The sequence below is a fragment of the Gossypium hirsutum genome, chromosome A03 (genome assembly GCF_007990345.1).
Source record: "Gossypium hirsutum isolate 1008001.06 chromosome A03, Gossypium_hirsutum_v2.1, whole genome shotgun sequence".
In the NCBI taxonomy this organism is placed as follows: Eukaryota; Viridiplantae; Streptophyta; class Magnoliopsida; order Malvales; family Malvaceae; genus Gossypium; species Gossypium hirsutum.
The window spans coordinates 85,826,836-85,849,613 of NC_053426.1; positions in this window are offsets into that span (position 1 = coordinate 85,826,836).

Sequence of the window (22,778 nt, forward strand, 5' to 3'; positions counted from 1 at the left end):
GAGTGATCGAGCCTCCCGAAGAATATGTGTACATTGTGGATTTAGCCCGGACAGGTAATATGACTAGGGTCTAAATTTTTCCTGGACTGGTAATTCAGATCCGAGCTCATTACAGGTGTTTGTCACTGCATGGGATTTAACCTAGACTGGTAATCCCGACATCACCTATGAGTTTACATTGCGGAGGATTTAGCCTGGATTGGTAATCCCACCGTATGGTGTGAGGTTTACGGGAGTGCATACTTGAGATGATCACTCTTATGACTTGACGGTAAATGGATAATCCATCGAGACTTCCGAGAAACTCAACGGGATTAACATGAGATATAAAAATGAAAATGTTGAATGATGAGCTCATCTAAGACAAATTACATGGTGCATTGTTATGAGACTAACTTATTGACTGAGTGCATGTGGTAGGGAAACTATTTCATGCTTGTTGGTTTTATTGCCTAATATGGGTGCTTGCTAAATAATCGGTAAGTTTACTTTCTATTTATTCGGGCTTACTAAGCATGTAAATACTTACCCCTCTCTTTTTCCTGTCTTACAGAGCTCGTGGACTCGCAAGTATTGGGACACGGCTTGATAGTCAACACACTATTATCTTGTCTAGCTTTGGTATATAGATACTCTTATTTTGTTCAATGGCATGTATAGGCCTTTTGTTATTTTGTTATATGTGTCATTTGATTAGCCAATATGAAGGCTTATAAAAGTATACATATTCACTTGTATATGGCCATGGAAATTGACTCGTGTTGGTGTAGGTTATGACCTACCAAATTGTGCATGTTATGTGATGATTAAATATGGTGTATTACAATTAGTCATATGTAGCATGACCAAATCACATGGGGTGGTTAGGTCATAATTTTGGCAATGAGTTAAGATAACGGGCCAATCTTAATTGAGTTACAAGTCATGGAAATCCTTAAGATAAAAAGGACAACCTAGAATGAGATGAGGTTTACATACAATGAGGTATATTAAGGTCATTTAAGAGTATAATTAGACCATGTTAAGTGTTATTGAAAACTATAAGTGGATATGTTATTAGAGGGTGACCTAAGGCTTGGAAAATAACCTAACAAGGTCCATAGGGGTGGACACATGGGCGTGTGTCTAGGCTGTGTGTGACACACGGATCGCCCCATGGAAGTGTGAAATGGCCGTGTGTCCCTTGCACCTAAAAATATTAAGTCAGAATGCATGGTAGTAAACACATAGGTTGAGACACAGCTGTGTGTCTCAACCATGTGGAGCGCACGGCCTAGCACACGGGCGTGTGTCTTGGCCATGTGCCCCTAAATACATGCTGACGTCATAAACAAAATGCTCGACTTTTTGGACACGAGAGACCACACGGGAGTGTCTAGGCAGTGTGAAGGACACAAGCCAGGGACACGAGCGTGTGTTTGGCTGTGTGAAAACCCCTGTAGGTTCGAAATAGAAAATAAATTCAATTAATTCCACACGGGTAGGGGACACGGGCATGTCCCAAAGTACACGGGCGTGTGCATTGCCTCTACACGAGCGTGTGAGGCTTAACTTAGAAATTTTTTCAAGAATTCTTAGGTCCTCAGTTTAGTCTCGAACCTTTCTCAATGTATGTTTTGGGTCCCCTAGGCCCATAATAGGGACACTAAGATGTTGTTTGATTGGGTTCAAATTGGAACGAAATTTTATAACCCGTATGTATCGAAAATGTTCAAGAACATGTCTGGTAATGCCTCGTACTTGATCCCGATCTTGAGTACGAGTAAGGGGCGTTATATTTAGTGGTATCAGAGCTACGGTTTAGTCAGTTCTAGGACTACCGTAGAGTGTATCGAGTTTAGCTATACATGCCATTATACGAACGTGATAGTGTGATATCTCCTAACTCTTTAATTGTCTTTGAATATAGTAAATGTCTTCCAATCATGCACAAGATAAGTCCGAGGGAGTCGAGAGCCATGTTCCAGCTTCTGTACAATGAGCTATTTCTAGTAGTAGTAGAAGGCCTATGTCTGAAGGCCGAGAAGAGGCCAGAGCTACCTTCTTTTACATGATGGATGAATGGTTTGGGGATTATTTGAGGAATCGCCCCAACATACCATGACCTCCCTCGCCCCCTAACCGATTTGATGAGGAAGTGCCACAAGGTATGGCACCTGTAAGAGTTGGTAAAGCCCTGGTGGACAAGCTTAGAAAGTATGGGGCTGAAGAATTTAGAGCTAAGATTGATGATGATGCTGAACGAGCTGAATTCTGGCTCGAGAATACTACACTAGTGTTGAATGAATTATCGTGCACACCTGAGGAGTGTTTAAAGTGTGCTATATCTCTCCTAAAAGATACTGCATACCACTGGTGGAAGTCTGTATCTTCAGTGGTACCAAAGGAAAACATTACTTGGAAATTTTTCCAAGCGGAGTTTAAGAAGAAATACATCAGCCAAAGGTCCTTAGACTCGAAGCGAAAGGAGCTCCTGGAACTCAAACCAGGAAATAAGATTGTAGCAAAATACGAAAGGGAGTTTGTAAAGCTAAGTCAGTATGCGACTGAATGGGTTCAAACAGAGTCAGAAATGTGTAAACGCTTCGAGAAAGGTCTGAATGAGGAAATCAAGCTATTGATTGGGATTCTCGAGATACGAAAGTTTGCTGCATTAGCTGATCAAGCCAAGAAGGTCGAGGAACTCAATAATGAAAGGAAGCAAGCTAAGAGAGAAGCTCAAGTTGCAAACAAGAGATCTAGCGGTAAGATGCTCTCATTTCCCATAAAGAAATCAATGAGTCAACATGAACGCTCCACTTCATCGGTAAGATAGTCGTGTAGAGCGAGAGGCTCCAAACGACATAATCAAAAGTCTTCCTCCCTTATGGTGACTAGTGTGGGGAGTGTAGATGACCAAAAGCCAAAGTGTAAAAGCTGCAATAAATTTCACTTCAGAGAGTGCCAGATGAAGAGCAGTGTGTGCTATAGATATGGTTCTCTTGACCACTTCCTCAGAGTCTACCCAGAGCGAACCGATAAAGAGGTGGAAGTAGCCCCGAAATTGAGTGCTCCTATTCTACGAGGTAGACCTCCGAGATATCCTGGAAGTGCTAGTGGCAATTGGGTTATGGCCAAAGACACTGCAAAATTAGAGACTCGAGCCTCGGCAAGAACGTATGCAATAAGCGCTCGAGAGGAAGCCTTTGTCCCTAACGTCATCACGGGTACTTTTTCTCTTTTTAAATCTTGTGCTGTTGCCTTAATTGATCCGGGATCGACGCATTCATACATTTTCATGAGATTTGTGTCTAGTATGAATATATCCATTCAACCTACAGAATTTATAATCAGAGTGTCAAACCCATTAAGCAAATCATCTTGGTCGATAAAGTCTGTAAGAATTGTCTTTTGACGATTCAGGGTTATTATTTTCCGGGTAACCTTATGTTATTGTCATTTGATGAGTTTTGTAACACCCCTAGCCTGAGTCCGATCACCGGTTTAGGCTAAGAGGTATTATCGAGCTAAACATTTAATTTCTCATTCACATTAATTAACATAAACAGAGATCGAGCTGCATACATACTGATCTTTGAGTTATATATATGCCATTTTCATATGGCCAAAATATTTACAATTACAAAACATATTTTGCCAACAGTCTAACTTATACATGCCATATCGAGACCAAAATATAACTGTACCAACAAAATCGATAGTATGATGAACTGCTGACGATCTCCGAGTCGGTGGCCAAAATCAACAATCTATAAAACAGAAAAATAAGAAACAGAGTAAGCTTTCGAAGCTTAGTAAGTTTTAAGCATTTCATACCATTAAAGCTTGTCATTTAAATCGAAAATTGAGTATCACAAAATTCGTATTCTAATTGTCATTCACTTGGCCGAATATACACAAGTACACTAGTTATAAAACCTATTGGCCGAATATATATATATGAATACACAAGAAATTTCCAGCACATATTTCACTATACTATATGGCTTAAGCAATTACTTTAAGTCACATACTTTCATATGATGACATACCTTTAGCCCGTCCTTGAAGTGTTTACACATAATAGCCTTAGACGATACACATTCCCGAGCATATCTACTAAGTCTGACGAACTTTCGTTCATAATCGGTAACTGACATGGAACCCTGTTTAAGTTCAAGAAATTCTTTCCGTTTCTGATCGATGAACCTCTGACTGATATACTTTTTTCGGAATTCAGTTTGGAAGAACTCCCACGTCACCCGCTCTCTGGGTACAACAGAAACCAATGTATTCCACCAATAATAGGCAGAATCACGTAGCAAAGATATAATACATTTCAGACATTCATCGGGTGTGCAAGATAGTTCATCAAGTACTCGAATAGTGTTGTCCAACCAAAATTTAGCTTGCTCAGCATCATCACTGTCTGTAGCTTTAAATTTAGTAGCCCCGTGCTTTCGAATTCTATCAACCGGGGGCTTATTCAGCCTCATCTGATCAATTACCGGAGGTATCGTGGGTGCAGGGGGCGTATTTGTCGGAAGTGGGGGTTGTGGAGCAGTCGCATTAGTTCGAATGTATTAGTTGAACCAATCATTCATCACACTATAAAAAGCCTATCTGGCCTCATCGTTCTGATTGCTTGCGATAGGTTGAGAGTCCATCAGTGCTGTCCCATGCGCGGGAGCAGGCGCTACACTCTCTACGTCATCAGCTACCGCTCGATTGGGATAGGGATCCATTACTAAACGAAAACACATTTTTAACTGTCAGAATTCATCATACTATCGTATTAATACTATATGGCATGTATAGCTAGACTCAAACAATCTACGTTAGTCCTAGAATCGACTAAACTGTAGCTCTGATACCAATAAAATGTAACACCCCTAACCCGAGTCTGATCGCCGGTTTAGGCTAAGAGGTATTACCGAGCTAAACATTTAATTTCTCATTCACATTAATTAACATAAACAGAGATCGAGCTGCATACATACTGATCTTTGAGTTATATATATATGCCATTTTCATATGGCCAAAATATTTACAATTACAAAACATATTTTGCCAACAGTCTAACCTATACATGCCATATCGAGACCAAAATATAACTGTACCAACAAAATCGATAGTATGATGAACTGCTGACGATCCCCGAGTCGGTGGCCAAAATATACAATCTATAAAATAGAAAAATAAGAAACAGAGTAAGCTTTCGAAGCTTAGTAAGTTTTAAGCATTTCATACCATTAAAGCTTGTCATTTAAATCGAAAATTGAGTATCACAAAATTCGTATTCTAATTGTCATTCACTTGGCCGAATATATACAAGTACACTAGTTATAAAACCTATTGGCCGAATATATATATATGAATACACAAGAAATTTCCAACACATATTTCACTATACTATATGGCTTAAGCAATTACTTTAAGTCACATACTTTCATATGATGACATACCTTGACCGAATAAGTCATTGTCTTATTCTTAAATACCGAATTCATCCACACATATATATATCGTTATTTGATACTAATAATTTACTTTTTAATCAATTCACATATGAGTACATAATACGTGCCTTAACATGTAAAATATATATTACTTACTCGATGATGGATACCATGAATATTCAATGTCGTAATCTTACTTAACTTTCTGGCATCGGTCCTGTCAAGTCTTAGAACTCGAAACACATTTCTAACACGAGCCTACGGGTCTTTAACCTAGATTCCATTCTAGTAAGAAGCCTACGGGTCTTTAAACCCGGATACAATTCCAGCATATAGCCTGCGGGTCTTTAAACCCGGATACAACTCTAGCATATAGCCTGCGGGTCTTTAAACCCGGATACAATTCTAGCATATAGCCTGCGGGTCTTTAAACCCAGATACCATTCCATCACGAAGCCTGCGGGTCTTTAAGCCCGGATACACACATCAAATATCATACCTATTTAATCATTTACTAACACATCTTATGGAATATTTCACATTAGTAGCCATTTGCTACATTCGAACATAAGCTTCATATGAACACCATCATTTTCATTTTGGTTTAAAAATCATACATACATATCACATATACCTCTCACCAATCAAGCTTAAGCTGAATTGGTCATTCAACAATAGATCATGTACTTAGATTATTTACCACACAACTTAATTCAAATAGAACGAAAAAGATCAAAATTCATCTAGTATATATATATCAAGGCATCATTAATTTTATACTAAAGGCGATTACTCAAAACTTACCTCGGATATTTTGAACAGTTGCGGATAGGCTACTCGATTGCTTTCTCCTTTCCCCTACCGGATTTAGTTCCTCTTTGCTCTTGAGCTTTAATTTAAACAAATGAATTTGTTTAATTACTTACTCAACTTTAATTCTTTAATAGTCACATCTGACAATCATATAATTTCAATGCATATTATGTTTTATAAAACATGCCATGACTCGATTTCATGCTTATTTAATCTCTATCTAAATCGCATGCACAAACAAAGATTCACCAACTTATTATGCCACCTTATGTACGAATTCAACCATATATATACGAATATCAACTTATTGAACATTTATCACATTTCCACTTGCTATTATCAATAATACCGCACACACACACAAATACATTCATACTCATATGCATGCAATTCCATTAATGATTACTATATGACCCATTCATTTCTAACTATTCAACTCAACCTACATATTCAATTTTATAGGTAATGTCGAATGCCCAACTTAATCAAACTCAAAATTTAGTTTTCATCATTTTAATTAATTACTACTTATTCTTGAAAATTTCAAATACAAGGTAATTAGCACCTATACACTTAAACCGAACTAACAAGCACCTATAGACTTTGGTCGAATGCCATTAAACACAAGTCATCAAAGATCTTATTTTTAATCACCGTATATATTTAATTAGTAAAATGGATTGATTATACATATATACTAGCAAAACCGAACATAATAATTTTACCTATGCATAACGTTACAAACATTCCAATACTCATATTATTCAAAATCATACCCTAAAAAAAAGAATCATGAACAATGCCAAATCCTTAGATGTTTAAACATCTAATTTACTCAATTCAAAACACCTAAACGGCATTTCTTCAAGACATTAAGCAACTCCATGTTCGGCTATTACATATATGAGCATTAACAATTCATACTTTTAACAAGATCAACTTCTTTCATCAACAAATTCTTCATCAAAACTTAAAGGCAATAATCAAATTCCTTCTTTATCAACCATAACCGAATGTTCAATTCATCCATCAAAATTCAAAATTTTGGCATGGGCTAAGTAAGAAACATGATAATTAACCTAAAACAAGCTAGAATTTCAAAAATCTAACACAATTTACTAACTTTCCTTATGATTCAAATGGCCGAATGTCTTGCTCCTCCTTTTCTTTCTTTAGATTCGGCTAAGAAGAACAAAGATGAGACTTTGTTTTCTTCACCATTCTTTCCATTATTATTTTATTTTATTCATCTATATTATAAAGTATAAAGCCATTTAACTAATAATTAATACATATATTTAATATAAAAGCATCATCATGGCCGGCCACTATAAACAAAAATGGATATTTGACATGCAAGTCCAACCTTTTTATAACATGCATTAATAGACCACTTTTAAATTTACCTATCACATTTCATAATTATCTCACATAAGTCCTATTTAATAAATTTCACATACAAATGACAAAATTAAAGCATGAAACTTTCACACATGTATGTACACATACAATAAGCATAGAATATAACGGTTAATTATTTTTATAACTCTGTTTTGTAGTCCCGAAACCACTTTCCGACTAGGGTCAAATTAGGGCTGTCACAAGTTTGATGTAATACTTGGCATGGATTGGTTAGCCCTGCATGATGTAATTGTAAATTGTGGTGGCAAGTATATTAAATTGAAGTGCCCATATGGTAAGATTCTACGGGTTAATTCAAGAGAGTTGGATACTCTGCCAGTTGTAATCACAGCAATAGTTGCTCAAAGATATATGAGAAAAGGGTACAAAGGCTACCTTGCTTTTATACTGAACACTAAGGAAACAGAGTTGAAGATTGAGTCCGTACCAATAGTATGTGAATATCCAGACGTGTTCCCAGAAGAATTACCTGGACTACCTCCTGATAGAGAGATAGAGTTTGGTATTGAACTAGTGCCAAGAACAACTCCTATTTCCATTACTCCGTACAGGATGACACCAACCGAGTTGAAAGAGTTAAAAGCACAGTTGCAAGAACTGATGGATAAAGGTTTTGCAAGGCCGAACTTTTTGCCTTGGGGTGCTCTTGTATTGTTTGTAAAGAAGAAGGATGGTTCGATGAGGCTATGCATAGATTATCGGCAACTGAACAAGGTGACTATTAAGAATAAGTATCATTCGCCAAGAATCGATGATTTGTTCGACCAGTTGAGGGGAGCCACTGTGTTATCTAAGATAGACCTGAGATCCGGCTACTATCAGTTGCGAGTTAAGGAATCGGATGTGCCTAAAATAGCTTTCAGAACGAGGTATGGTCACTATGAATTCCTAGTCATGTCATTTGGTTTAACGAATGCACCGGCCATATTTATGGACCTAATGAATAGGATATTTCAGCCATACTTGGACAAGTTCGTCGTCGTGTTCATTGACGACATTTTGATTTATTCCAAGGATGAGATAGAGCATGCGGAGCATCTGGGAACTGTGTTGCAGACTTTACGGGAAAAACAATTGTATGCTAAGTTTAGCAAGAGTGAATTTTGGCTCCAAGAAGTAGGATTCTTGGGCCATATTGTTTCGGGTGATGGCACCTGAGTTGATACAAGTAAGATCTCTGCCATCGTTGAATGGAAACCACCTAAAAATGTAGTCAAGGTTAGAAGCTTTTTGGGCTTGGCCGATTATTTCTAAACATTTGTGAAAGGATTCTCCATGATAACGACTCCAATGATGAGGTTGCTATAGAAAGGCGTGAAGTTTGAATGGACAGAAAAGTGTCAGTAGAGTTTCGAAAAGTTGAAGACATTGCTGACTGAAGTTCCAATTTTAGTATTGCCTAAGACTAGAAAAGAGTTTGTGGTCTACAACGATGCGTCCTTAAATGGACTATGTTTTGTATTTATGCAAAATGGCAAGGTGATAGCCTATTCTTCGTGATAGTTGAAGCCACCCGAGAAGAATTATCCGATGCATGACTGAGAACTTGCCGCCATTGTTTTTGCCTTGAAAATCTAGAGGCATTACTTATATGGTGAGACTTGCCGTATATTCACAAGCCACAAGAGTTTGAAGTATTTGATGACTTAAAAAGAATTGAATCTGAGATAGCGAAGATGGTTAGAACTAATTAAAGATTACGAGCTGATCATCGATTATCACCCGGGAAAGGCGAATGTGGTCGATGACGCGTTAAGCAGAAAATCTTTGTTTGCACTAAGGGCCATGGACGCTCGATTGGCGCTGTTTAATGATGGTTCAGTTTTGGCAGAGCTAAGGGCTAGGTCGACATTTCTTCAGGAAATTTATGATGCTCAGACTAATGATAGTGTCCTGCAAGCTAAAAGAGCTCAATATGAGTCGGGCAATGAATCAGATTTTTAGATTAGTCTTGATGGATTCTTGATGTTTAGAGACAGAGTTTGCGTATCGAGAGATGATGAAATTATTCAAAAAATCTTGCAAGAGGCACATGATAGCTGTTTGTCTATTTATCCGGGAAGTATCAAGATGCATATTGATTTGAAGAAAATGTACTGGTGGGACGACATGAAAAGAGATATCTTCGAATTTGTATCGAAATACTTAATATGTTAGCAAGTCAAAGCTAAACATCAAGTACCTTCTAGTTTACTACACCCTGTGATGGTCCCCGAATGGAAGTGGGATAGAATCACTATGGACTTCGTGACAAGATTACCATTGACCCCAAAAAGAAATATGTTATATGGGTTGTGGTTGATAAGTTGACAAATTCGGCTCATTTTATTCCGGTAAAGACAGATTATTCACTTGACAAATTGGCCGATTTGTATATATTTGAAATTGTGAGATTACACGGGGTACCGTCACTGATTATTTCAAACAGAGACTCGAGATTCACTTAGAGATTCTGGAAGAAGTTACAAGAAGCCTTGGATACTAGGTTGAGTTTTAGTACAACTTTTCACCCACAGACTGATGGTCAATCTGAACGGATGATTCAGATTCTTGAGGATATGTTGCGATGTTGCATCCTTGAATTTCAGGGTAGCTAGGAAAAATACTTGCCATTGGTAGAGTTTGCCTACAACAACAATTTTCAAACGAGTTTGAAGATAGCGCCTTATGAGGCCTTGTATGGAAGAAATTACCGAACTCCATTGTATTGGACAGAACTCAAGGAGAGTCAGATTTACGGAGTTGATCTAATCAAGGAAACTGAAGAAAAGGTTAAAGTGATACGTGATTGCTTAAAAACGACATCGAATAGGAAAAAGTCATATGCTGATCTGAAAAGAAAAGAGATTGAGTTCCAAGTCAGAGATAAAGTATTTTTGAAAGTATCTCCATGGAAAAAAGGTATTGAGATTTGGCCGAAAAGGCAAACTGAGTCCTCAATTTTTCGGACCATACGAGATAACTGAAAGAGTTGGACTATTAGCCTATTGCTTGACATTGCCACCAGAACTGGAAAAGATTCATGATGTACTTCATGTATCTATGTTAAGGTGATATCGATCAGACCCCTCTCATGTGATTTCACTGACGGAGATCTAAATTAGACCGGACATGACCTATGGTGAAGAACCGGTAAAGATTCTGGCTTGTGAAGTTAAACAGCTAAGAAATAAAGATGTGGCTTTGGTAAAAGTCTTATGGCATCAACATGGTGTGGAAGAGGCTACATGGGAGCCAGAAGAAACCATGAGAAACCAATATCCGAACCTGTTTACTGGTAAGACTTTCAAGGACTAAAGTCTCTAAAAGGAGGGAGAAATGTAACATCCCAAAATAGGGCCTAGTCGGAACAGTGGTTTCGAGACCACAAATTTGACGTTGAAATATTTATTTCATGATTATTATGAGGTCAAGAATATGATTATATGCATGTGTTAAAGTTTCATGATGAAATTCTATGAGTAAGGTGTCCAATTAAAAATTAAGGACCAAATTGAATAAAGTGCAAAACTTGGATTCTAAAAGCAATTTGTATGAAATTGCTTTAGATTATTAATTAGAAGTCCTTAAAGAGAAAATTTTCCCAATTTCTAAGTTTTGGGCAAAAATGAGCATTGTATGGATAAAATTTGAAAGAAAGGGCTTAATGGCATTTTGGTCATTTGGCTAATTAATGAAATAAAATGGGAAAATAAGCTAAAACTCAGCTCATCTTCTCCAACTTCTTGCCAAAATTTGAGAGCCACCATAGCTAGGGTTTCTTCACTTTTCAAGCTCAATAGTAAGTGTTCCCAAGCCTCGTTTTTAATGTTCTTCGTATTTTTAAAATCCCGGTAACTTACTCTCTCCATTTCTACCCATATTTTGAGCTAGTGTTCATGTATGTAAAGTGACCCATGTGTGACATGTTTATTCTTTGATGATTTATGGAGGAATATGAAAGTTGGATGTGTGTTAAACATCTTTTTCTAGATGATTTTAATGAAAAACCCCTAAAAGGACCCTTTTGCAAAATGTGTAAACTATGTGGTCGAAATGTGAAATAATGGAAAAATGTGAGCTTCCATAAGAGGAAAGAACATTTGGCTAGGCTTGGGTAATGTAGAAAATTCATGCATTTCATCATACGAGCCTAGGGACTAAATCATAAATAATGTGAAAGGTTAGAGGCAAAACGATCATTTTATCTGGGGTGAAATTTAGACTCGAAAAGAATAATGTGAGGTATTAATGATTCATTTTTATTGTTATATACCCCGAGGAACAAATTCTGGAGGTCGATCAAGGAAAACGAAAGGTTTCAGAATAACCAAGACGTAAAACCGAAACGGATACCAGGTCAGTTCGAATAACTTTAAGTAAACTATTAATATGCCTAGTTACATGTGTTATGAATGTATGATAATTGGTTATAATGATGGCATGAAAATCCATGAAGTATGTTAATAATAATGAAATGATAATAAATGTCCCGGTTGAAGTGAAAATGGAAACTCTATGGATAAACCATGGCTTACATGACTTGAGATCCTGCATGTGTTGCAGAAAAGGATTTAGCCCGGATGGGTAATCCGTTGATCTCAAATATAGGAAGGATCTAGCCTGGACGGGTGCTCCTTGAGTGATCGAGCCTCCCGAAGAATATGTGTGCATTATGGATTTAGCCCGGATGGGTAATCCGACTAGGGTCTGAATTTAGCCTGGACTTGTAATTCAGATCCGAGCTCATTACGGGTGTTTGTCGCTGCATGGGATTTAGCCTGGACTGGTAATCCCGACATCACCCTATGAGTTTACATTGCAGGGGATTTAGCCTGGACTAGTAATCCAGCCATATGATGTGAGGTTCGCGGGAGTGCATACTTGAGATGATCGCTCTTATGACTTGACGGTAAATGGATAATCTATCGAGACTTCTGAGAAACTCAACAAGATTAACATGAGATATAAAAATGAAAATGTTGAATGATGAGCTCATCTAAGACAAATTACAAGGTGTATTGTTATGATACTAACTTGTTGATTAAGTGCATGTGGTAGGGTAACTATTTCATGCTTGTTGGTTTTATTGCCTAATATGGGTGCATGCTAATTGATCGGTAAGTTTACTTTCTAGTTATTCGGGCTTACTAAGCATGTAAATGCTTACCCCTCTCTTTTCCCTGTCTTACAGAGCTCGTAGACTTGCGAAGATTGGGAGACGGTTGGAGAGTCAACACACTATCATCTTGTCTAGCTTTGGTGTATAGATACTCTTATTTTGCTCAATGGCATGTATAGGCCTTTTGTTATTTTGTTATGTGTCAGTTGATTAGCCAATATGAAGGTCTGTGTGACTTGGGACACACCCGTGCAATCATTTGTGTCCAAGACTTGAGCATTCTGTTAAATTCACACGGCCAAGACACACGGGCCATGTTCATTTAACAGACTTACCATTTTAAATGCAGGGGACACACGACCATGCCACACGCCCACGGGTGTGGCTCGTGTCTCACACACTGCCTAGGCACACGCCTGTGTACCCAACTGTATAGACTCTATTAGGCTATTTTCCAAACCTATGGTCACTCCCTTTTTAACTCTTATACTTAATGAATATTAAAAACAAGGTAAAACATAATTATGCTCTCATAAATGATCTTTGCAAAAACTCATTTCATGGAAACCTCATATCATTGGTTCCATACATGCTAGGTTATTTCCCATCTTATATTTATGTGTTGTCATACCACTTTAATACATTCAAGATTGGCTCGTTCTTATGACTCATTGCCAATTGAAATTCAACCATCACACATGATTATAAACTTGCATGGAAATTTTGTAGGTCATAGCCTACTTCAAAACAAGCCGATCTCTATGGCCATAAATAAAAAGATAGATTTATCTTTACAAGCCTTCATTTGGCAAATCAAATGACACATATAACAAAATAATCAAAAGACCTACACATGCCATTGAACAATTTAGAAATGTCTTTATACCAAAGCTAGTCTATTTGATAGTATGCTGACTCTCCAACCGTCTTCCAATCTTTACGAGTCCTCGAGCTCTGTGAGAGACAGGGAAAAGAGAGGGGTAAGCATTTTCATGCTTAGTAAGCTCGAATAATCGGAAAGTAAACTTACCAAGTAATTAGCATGCAATCAAATTGGGTAATACATTCAATGAGCATAGGATGGCTTCCCTATCACTTACACTCAATCAATGAGCATAGGATGGCTTCCCTATCACTTACACTCAAAATACAAGTAACTAATGGATGGGTAAATTTTTAAACATGAACCCTAGCATGAAATATGGGTAGAAATAGAGAGAATAAGTTACCAGGATCTCAAAATTACAAAAAAAAACATTTAAAATGGGGTTTAAGAGCACTTACTAATGAGCTTGAAAAGCTTGGAAACCCTAGCTATGGTGTCTTAGGAATTTTGGCTGGACAAGGGAGAAGAATGGCTGATTTTTGCTTTCTTTTTCCCATTTTATTTCATTAATATGCCAAATGACCAAAATGCCCTTAAGCCATTTCTTGGAAATTTCATCCATGCAAGCCCATTTTTGTCTAAAAACTTAGAAATTGGGCAAATTGCTCCCCAAGACCTTCTATTTTATAATCTAAAGAAATTTCATGAAAATTGCTTCTAGAATCCAAGTTTTGCAATTTATTCAATTTAGTCCCTAATTTTCCAATTGGGCACTTACTCAAAGAATTCCTTCATGAAACTTTAACACATGCATATTCTCATATTCAAAGCATCGTAATAATCATAAAATAAATATTTTGATGTCGGATTTGTGGTCCCAAAACCACTATTCTAACTAAGCCCTATTTTGGGATGTTACATTTCTCCCCCATTAAGGACTTTCGTCCTCGAAAGTCTTACCAGTGAATAGATCGGATATTGGCTTCTCATGGTTTCTTCTGGTTCCTATGTAGCCTCTTCTACACCATGTCGATGCCATAAAACTTTTACTAGGGCCACATCTTTATTCCTCAGCTATTTAACCTCACGAACCAATATCTTAACTGGTTTATCTCCATAGGTCATGTCCGGTCGAATTTTAATCTCAGCCAACGAAGTCATGTGAGAGGGGTCTGATCGGTATCGCCTTAACATAGATACGTGGAACACATCGTGAATCTTTTCCAGTTCAGGTGGTAATGCCAAGCGATAGGCTAACGGTCTAACTCTTTCAATGATCTCGTACGGTCTTATAAATCGCGGACTCAGTTTGCCTTTCCGGCCAAATCTCAACACCTTTTTCCATGGAGACACTTTTAAGAATACTCTATCTCCAACTTGAAACTCAATTTCCTTTCTTTTCAAATCAGCATATGACTTTTGCCTATCCGATGCCGCTTTCAAACAGTCTCGTATTACTTTAACTTTCTCCTCAGTTTCTTTAATCAAATCAACTCTGTGAATCTGGTTTTCCTTAAGTTCTGTCCAGTACAATAGAATTCGACACTTCTTGCCATACAAGGCCTCATAAGGTGCCATCTTCAAACTCGTCTAAAAACTGTTTTTGTAGGCAAATTCTACTAGCGGCAAATATTTTTCCCAACTACCCTAAAATTCAAGGATGCAACATCGTAACATATCCTCAAGAATCTGAATCATCCGCTTAGACTGACCATCTGTCTGAGGATGAAAAGTTGTACTAAAGCTTAGCTTCGTACCCAAGGCTTCTTGTAATTTCTTTCAAAATCTCGAAGTGAACCTCGGGTTTCTGTCGGAAATAATCGATAGTGGTAGCCCATGCAATCTTACAATCTCAGAAATGTACAAGTTGACCAATCTATTGAGGGAGTAATCTGTCCTCATTGGAATAAAATAAGCCGACTTCGTCAACTTATCTACTACGACCCATATGACATCTTTCTTCTTTAGAGTCAATTGCAATCCTATCACGAAATCCATAGTAACTCTGTCCCACCTCCATTTGGGGACCATCACAGGCTGTAGCAAACCTGAAGACACTTGATGTTCAGCTTTAACTTGCTGACATACTAGGCATTTCGATACAAATTCAGAAATATCTCTTTTCATACCGTTCCACCAGTACATTTTCTTCAAATCGTTATACATCTTGGTACTTCCTGGGTGAATTGACAAACGGCTGTTATGTGCTTCTTGCAAAATTTTTCGAATAAGTTTATTGTTTTTGGGTACACAAACCCTATCTCTGAACATCAAACATCCATCAGAACCAATCCAAAAATCCGATTCAATATCTGAATCACATTGAGTTCTTTTAGCTTGCAAGTCATCATCATTAGTTTGAGCATCATAGATTTCCTGAAGGAATTTTGACCTAGCCTCTAGCTCAGCCAAGACTGAACCATCATCAACCAATGCTAAATGAGCATCCATGGCTCTTAATGTAAACAAGGATTTTTTGCTCAATGCGTCAGCGACCACATTCGCCTTTCCCGGGTGATAGTCAATAATCAGTTCATAATCCTTGATTAACTCTAGCCACCTCCGCTGCCTCAAATTTAATTCTTTTTGAGTCATCAAATACTTCAAACTCTTGTGGTCAGTAAATATGCGGCAAGTCTCACCATATAAATAATGCCTCCAAATTTTCAAAGAAAAAATGATGGCGGCAAGTTTTAGGTCGTATGTAGGATAGTTCTTCTCATGCGGCTTCAACTGTCATGAAGCATAGCTATTACTTTGCCATCTTGCATAAGTACACAACCCAGTCCAGTAGAGGATGCGTCATTGTAGACTACAAATTATTTTCCCGACTCAGGCAATACTAAAACAGAAGCTTCAGTTAACAGTGTCTTTAACTTCTCAAAACTTTATTGACACCTTTCTGTCCATTCAAACTTAATGTTTTTCTATAACAATCTCGTCATCAGAGTTGCTATCATGGAGATTCCTTTCACAAATCTTCGTTAAGCCCAAAAAGCTTCTAACCTCAGTTACATTTTTAAGTGGTTTCCATTCGACGATAGCAGAAATCTTGCTGGGATTGACTCGGATGCCTTCACCCGAAACAATATGACCTAAAAATCCAACTTCTTGAAAACTCACTCTTGCTAAACTTAGCATACAGCTGCCTTTCCCGCAAATTCTGCAACACAATTCTCAAGTGCTTTGCATGTTCTAACTCATCTTTGGAATAAATCAAGATGTCGTCAATGAACACAACGACAAACTTGTCCAAATATAGCCATAAGATCCTATTCATTAGATCCATAAATACGGCCGGTGCATTCGTTAACCCAAATAGCATGACGAGAAATTCATAATGGCCGTACCTCGTTCTGAAAGCTATCTTAGGTACATCCGATTCTTTAACTCGCAGCTGATAATAGCCAGACCTCAAGTCTATCTTGGAGAACACGGTGGCTCCTTTCAACTGATCGAATAAATCATCAATCCTTCGTAAAGGATACTTATTCTTGATAGTTACCTTGTTCAATTGGCGGTAATCTATACATAACCTCATCGAACCATCTTTCTTCCTTACAAATAGAACGGGAGCACCCCAAGGTAAAAAGCTCAACCTTACAAAACCTTTATCTGTCAGCTCTTGCAACTATGCTTTCAACTCTCTCAGTTCAGTTATTGCCATCCTATACGGAGCAATTCAAATAGGAGCTGTCCCTGGCACCAGCTCAATACCAAAATCTATTTCCCTTTCAGGAGGTAATCCAGGTAATTCTTCTGGAAATACATCTAGGTACTCACATACTATAGGCACAGACTCAATCTTCAACCTGTTTCCTTAGTGTTCAATACAATTGCAAGGTAGGCTTCATACCCTTTTTCTCATATATCTCTAAGCAACCATTGCCGTGACCACAACTGGAGCTGTACCCAACTTTCTTGAATCAACTTGTAGAATCTCACCATTCGGGCATTTCAATTTAATATACTTACTACCACAATTCAAAATTACATCATGAAGTGCTAACCAATCCATATCAAGTATTACATCAAATTTATCAAATGGTAACAATATAAGATTAGCTGGAAAACAATGACCCTAAATCGTCAAAGGACAATTCTTACAGACTTTATTAACCATGACTGATCTGCCTAGTGGGTTCGACACTTTAATAATAAATTCTGCAGGCTCAATGAGTATGTTCATTCTAGATACCAAGCTCATGCAAATGTATAAATGCGTCGACCCCGGGTCAATTAAGGCAATAACACATATATCGAAAAGAGAAAAAGTAACTGTGATAACATCAAGAGCAGAGGCTTCCTCTCGGGTACGTATCGCATACGTTCTTGCTGGGGCTCGAACCTCTAGCTTTGAAGTGTCTTTAGTCACAACTCGACTACCACTAGCACTCCCAGGGTAGCTCAGAGGTCTACCCCGTGGAATGGGAGTACTCGACTTTAGGGCTACTTCCACTTCTTTTTCCACTCGCTCTGGGCAGTCTCTAAGAAAGTGGTTAAGAGAACCACATTTGAAACATGCGCCGCTCTTCATTCGGCATTCCCCAAAGTGAAATTTGTTGCGACGCTTACACTTCGGCTTTTGATCATCTACACTCCCCACACTAGTTACCATCGGAGAGGAAGACTTCTGACTTCGTCATTTAAAGCTTATCGTCCTACCCGAATATCCTACCGATGAAGTAGAGCGTTCATGCTGGCTCCTTGATTTGTTTGTAGGAAATGGGAGTGTTTTACCACTAGACCTCTTGCTCGCGACTCGGGCCTCTCTCTTTGCTTGCTTTATTTTGTTGTTAAGCTCCTCAGCCTTCTTGGCCCGATCAGCCAATGCGGCAAACTCCCGTATTTTCAGGATCCCAATCAACAACTTAATTTCCTCATTCAGACTTTCCTCGAAGCGTTTACACATTTTTAACTCGGTTTGAAGCCATTCAGTTGCGTACTAACTTAGCCTCACGAATTCTCATTCGTATTCTACTACAGTCTTGTTCTCTTGTTTGAGTTCCAGGAACTCCTTTCTCTTCGAGTCTAGAAACTGTTGGCTAATGTATTTCTTCCGAAACTCTGGTTGGAAGAAATCCCAAGTGATATTTTCCTTTGGTAGTACCAAGGATACAGTCTTCCACCAATGATATACAGTATCCTTCAGGAGGGATACGGCATACTCTAAACATTCATTGGGCATGCACGACAATTCATCTAACACCCGTGTGGTATTTTCGAGCCAGAACTCGACTCTTTCAGCATCATCTTCAATTTTGGCTCTAAATTCCACAGCCCCATACTTTCTAAGCTTATCTACGGTGGCCTTACCGACTTTTACCAGTGCCATACCTCGTGGCACATCCTCATCAGGTTGGTTAGGGGGCGGGGGAAGTCTTGGTATGTTGGGGCGATTCCTCAAATAATCCCCAAACTATTTATCCATCATATCAAAGAAGGTAGCTCCGGCCTCTTCCCGGCCTTCTGACATAAGCCTTCTACTACTACTAGACACAGCTCGTAGTACGAAAACTGGAGCATGGCTCTCGACTCCCTCAGACTCATCTTGTGCTTGATTGGAAGACATTTACTATATTCAAAACAATTTAAATAGTTAGGAGATGTCACACTATCAATATTCGAATAATGGCATGTATAGCAAACCTCAATACTCTCTAGGGTAGTTCTAGAACCGACTAGATCGTAGCTCTGATACCATTAAATGTAACACCCCTCCCCCGTATTCAATGCCGAGATAGGGCTCGAGGTGTTACAGGGATTTCACGTTCATAAACATATTAAATCGAGTAACTAAGCTGCGCTCTAATTTAAAACTTTTCAAATATGTATATCCTTTCCTTTAAACAGGCTTTCGAGACCTAAAACATGCCTAGAGGTGGTGCGGGACAAAACGGAGAACGTTTGATAAACTTTGGGCACCTTGGAAAATTTCCTTTAACTTGAAGTGTCACACGCCCGTATGACTTGGGACATGCCCGTGCAATCACCCCGTGTCAAGACTTGAGCATTCTGTTAAATTCACATGGTCAAGACACACGCCCGTGTTCATTTAACAGACTTACCATTTTAGATGCAGGGGACACACGACTATGCTACACGCCCACGGGTGTGGCCTGTGTGTCACACATGGCCTAGGCACACGCCCGTGTACCAACCGTGTAGACTCTATTAGGCTATTTTCCAAACCTATGGTCACCCCCTTTTGAACACTTATACTTAATGAATATTAAAAACAAGGTAAAACATAATTATGCTCTCATAAATGATCTTTGCAAAAACTCATTGCATGGAAATCTCATATCATTGGTTTCGTACATGCTAGGTTATTTCCCATCTTATATTTATGTGTTGTCATACCACTTTAATACATTCAAGATTGGCTCGTTCTTATGACTCATTGCCAATTGGAATTCAACCATCACACATGACTATAAACTTGCATGGAAATTTTGTAGGTCATAGCCTACTTCAAAATAAGCCGATTTCTATGGCCATAAACAAAAAGATAGATTTATCTTTACAAGCCTTCATTTGGCAAATCAAATGACACATATAGCAAAATACTCAAAAGACCTACACATGCCATTGAAAAATTTAGAAATGTCTTTATACCAAAGCTGGACTATTTGATAGTATGCTGACTCTCCAACCATCTTCCAATCTTTACGAGTCCTCGAGCTCTGTGAGAGACAGGGAAAAGAGAGGGGTAAGCATTTTCATGCTTAGTAAGCTCGCTCATTTGTATATATATGTCAAAATAATCTCATTAAGATTCTAGGAAATCTCGATGGAATATCCATTTACCATCAATTCATACAATGATTGTTTCAGATATGCACTCCCGCGAACCTCACATCGTATGGCGGGATTACCAGTCCAGGCTAAATCCCCCATTTTATGAACTTATATGGTGATGTCGGGATTACCAGTCCAGGCTAAATCCCTTATAACGACAAACACCTTTATTGAGCTCGAATCTGAATTACCAGTCCAGGCTAAATTCAGATCCTAATCGGATTACCCGTCTAGGCTAAATCCATAATGCACACATAGTCTTCGGGAGGCTCGACCATTCAAAGGAATATCCGTCCAGGCTAGATCCTTTTATAAATGAGATCAAAAGATTACCCGTCCGGGCTAAATCCTTACTACAACACATGCAGGACCTCATTACACATGCCAATTGTGGTTTATCATTGAATTCCTTTTTTAACCTCAATCGAGACATTTATCACAGTTCCTACTTAAACATGCATTTCATAGAATTTCATGTTATTAATAAATGCAATCATCATGCATTCATAAATCATATAATTAGGCAGATTGAATGTTTACTTTAAGTTATCCGAACTTACCTGGTATTCGTTTCAGTGTCATGTTTCGATTATCCTGAAACCTTTCGTTTTCTTCGATCGACCTCTGGAATTTATTCCTCGGATTCTATAAATATAAAAATAGATCATTAACACTTCACAATATACATTTCAAGTCTAAATTCCACCCCGGTCCAAATGACTGTTTGCCCCTAACCTTCATATTTTTACGATTTAGTCCCTAGGCTCGTATAATGCAACGCATGCAATTTTTACCTTACTCAAGCCTAGCCGAACACTTTTCCCTCTTATGGTAGTCCACATTTTCCATTATTTTTACATTTCTACCACACATTTTACAACTTTTGCAAAAAGGTCCCTTTAGGTTTTTCATGAAAATCACCTAGGAAAAGTTGTTTAACACACCTCAAACTTTCATATTCCTCCATAAAACATCAAAATACAATAACTCATGCATGTGTAGATTTTTAAACATGAACCCTAGCATGAAATGTGGGTAGAAATGGAGAGAAAAAGCTACCAGGATCTCAAAATTACAAAAAAACATTTAAAACGGGGCTTAGGAGCACTTACTAATGAGCTTGAAAAGCTTGGAAACCCTAGCTATGGTGGCTTAGGAATTTTGGCTGGACAAGGGAGAAGAATGGCTGATTTTTGCTTTCTTTTTCCCATTTTATTTCATTAATATGCCAAATGACCAAAATGTCTTTAAGCCCTTTCTTTGAAATTTCATTCATGCAAGCCCATTTTTGTCCAAAAACTTAGAAATTGGGCAAATTTCTACCCAAGACCTTCTATTTTATAATCTAAAGCAATTTCATGAAAATTGCTTCTAGAATCCAAGTTTTTCAATTTATTCAATTTAGTCCCTAATTTTCCAATTGGGCACTTACTCAAAGAATTCCTTCATGAAACTTTAACACATGCATATTCTTATATTCTAAGCCTCGTAATAATCATAAAATTAATATTTTGATGTCGGATTTGTGGTCTCAAAACCACTATTCTGACTAAGCCCTATTTTGGGATATTACATATCTAATCATGCTACAATACATAAAATGATATTTAAAATAATTTTCTCAACCTCGGTTTAGTGGTTTCGAAATCACTATTTTGACTAGCCCTAAATTGGGCTATTACAATTTTCCCCCTTTAGGGATTTTTGTCTTTGAAAATCCTATCGGTAAAAAGGTTTGGGTATTTGCTTTTCATGATCTCTTTGGGATCCCATGTGGTCTCTTCAACCCCATGTCGCTACCATAATACTTTCATAAGGGAAACGCTATTATTTCTCAGTTGCTTAACTTCTCGGGCTAGAATCTTAATAGGTTCCTCATCATAGGACATATTCGGATGAATCTTAACCTCTGTTGTTGCAATCACATGCGAAGGGTCTGATCTATATCGACGTAGCATGGACACATGAAACACGTAGTGAATCTTTTCCAATTCTGGTGGTAAGGCCAATGATAGGTAATCGACCCTACTCTTTCGATAACTTCATAGGGTTCTATGAAATGAGGACTCAACTTGCCTCTTCTACCTAATTTGAGAACTTTTCTCCATGGGGATACTTTCAAAAACACTCGATTGCCAACTTGAAATTCGATCTCTTTTCGTTTTAAATCCGCATAAGATTTCTGCCTATTTGAGGCGGCCTTCAAACAATCACGAATCACTTTAACTTTCTCTTCAGTCTCCTTGACTAGATCGACCCTGTGAATCTGACTCTCTCTGAGCTCGGTCCAATATAAGGGCGTTCGACACTTTCGCCTATATAGAACCTCATAAGGTGCCATCTTCAAACTCGACTGATAGCTATTATTGTAGGCGAA